The sequence below is a fragment of the Bison bison genome, unplaced genomic scaffold (genome assembly GCF_000754665.1).
Source record: "Bison bison bison isolate TAMUID 2011002044 unplaced genomic scaffold, Bison_UMD1.0 scf7180017864383, whole genome shotgun sequence".
NCBI classification, from domain to species: domain Eukaryota; kingdom Metazoa; phylum Chordata; class Mammalia; order Artiodactyla; family Bovidae; genus Bison; species Bison bison.
This window is the reverse complement of record NW_011494955.1, coordinates 1,877,782-1,880,047: the sequence shown is the minus strand read 5'-3', so window position 1 is coordinate 1,880,047 and position 2,266 is coordinate 1,877,782.

Below are 2,266 nucleotides of genomic sequence, written 5' to 3'. Positions count from 1 at the left end.
CGCAGACGGACACCCTCGCCTGACCGAACCTCGCCACCTCAGACTTGCCGCGCAAACCCGCGACGCATGCGCAACGCGGTCTGCGCGTGTGCCCTGCGGGACGGCCGCGGCGCCGCTCAGAAAACGCAGGCAGCTTCCGGCCAGCTCCGCTGGGGGGCCCACGAGGACCACGCTGCACAGAGAGCGCTGGGAGGGGCCGGGGAACTACTTCTTTTAGGTGCTTTACTAATGTTTTCAGTAGTTAGCACGTGGTTTAAAAATTTTTTTAAATAAACAGTATGCAGTGAAAAGCCTTCTCACTGTGGGTGTGCTGCTGCTGTTGCTGCTAAGTCGCTTCAGTCGTGTCCGACTCTGTGCAACCCCATAGATGGCAGCCCACCAGGCTCCCCCGTCCCTGGGATTCTCCAGGCAAGAACGCTGGAGTGGGTTGCCATTTCCCTCTCCAATGCATGAAAGTGAAAAGTGAAAATGTGCCACCGACCAAATTTTTATGCTATAAACAACGTAACACTCAGGTGACAGGTGTAATTATTTGAATATTTATGAATAATTATACTGAATAATTATCAAAGCCTGAACATGTTTTCAGTGTCCTTCCACAGTGTCTTTGTTTATATGTAAATAGAGATATATGTATATACATATGTGCATTATACACACATACATGTGATTATTATTGATATAAATATACTATAAATTCGGCACATATATATCTGTAATAGATATAAATATTTTAAAATATAAAATATATTTTCTAAATAAGAAATGTGATGATATAACACAATCTATAATGTGACACAATGTGGTATATACTGTAGCTTAAAATTTATACTTAAGTCATATAAGTACTTCCTTGACAGTAATATAAGGCTTCCCTGGAAGCTCAGTTGGTAAAGAATCCTCCTGCAATGCAGGAAACGCTGGTTCGATTCCTGGGTCAGGAAGATCCGCTGGAGAAGGGATAGGCTACCCTCTCTAGTGTTTTTGGGCTTCCCTTGTAGCTCAGCTGGTAAAAAATCCGCCGGCAGTGAGGGAGCCCTGGGTTCGATCCCTGGGTTGGGAAAATCCCCTGGAGAAGGGAACAGCTACCCACTTACTATTCAGCATTGGCTAATGGCTACCCAGTATTCTTGCCTGGAGAATGTCATGGACTGTAGAGTCCATGGGGTCTCAAAGAGCCAGATACGACTGACCGACTATAATACATATATCATGATGACACACAGATTCATATTATATATAATTATATATTTGTACAAATATAATACATATATTTTTATGTTTGCAAAAATACTCATAGTCTCATTTCCTACCTTTTCTATACAAAAGGTGGCAGACTGTACACATTGTTCTATGCCTTAATTCTTTTCTTATCTTGGAGAGCTTTTTACATCAGTACAAAGAGAATTCGCCTACTGTTTTTGAACAGCTGTTTGAATTCTGTTGTCCTGTTGTTGTGACTTGATTTATTTAACCCGTTCCTGACTACTGGGTGGTTGAGTTGTTTTCATCCCTTTGCTACCAGTATTCTGTGGAAAACTATGAGCTTCAGCAGTTCTGCTGGTGTGTACACCTTCTGGGAAGATTAAATTCCCTGGAGTGGAATTGCTGAGCCACGGTGCAAATGTGTGTGTCATTTTGATAGAGATTTCTAAGCTGCCTTCCATAGACACTTGCATCTCAGACCCCCACCAGCCTGTGTGAGCAAACCTGCATTCTCAGGGTAATAGGATGCTTTTTCAGTTTTTCCAAAACTAGGGTTGAGAAATTTTTCATGAGCAAGGTAGAATGTTTTTCTGTGTTGAGGAGCCATTTGTATTTAACTAAAGAACATTTATCAGGGCCTCAAGATATGTAGGGAAAGTACAGTGAAACGTGCAATAATTATTTTATGCATTGTGATGTTGATTATGATGATGATGACATAATGGTTAGTATTCTTATCACTGACCTTATACCTGTGACAAAAATTAACTCAAAATGGATCACACACCCAAATGTAAAACCAAAACTAGAAAACTCCAGGAAGAGAACATAAGAGAAAACCTATAACCTGAGATTTGGTGATGACTTTTTAGGTATACACATGCAGTTCACAAACCCCTGGTGTGGGGGATTCCCCAGAAGGGCTCTCCTATGTATTTTATCTGAAAACCTACAATTTGGAGGTCATTTAAGCTCTCTGAGCCTCATTTTGTCCTTCTAAAATAAAAGGACAGCAAGTAAATGTAAGGATTAAAATTCGTAGAGGTGGAAAATCTTTTCT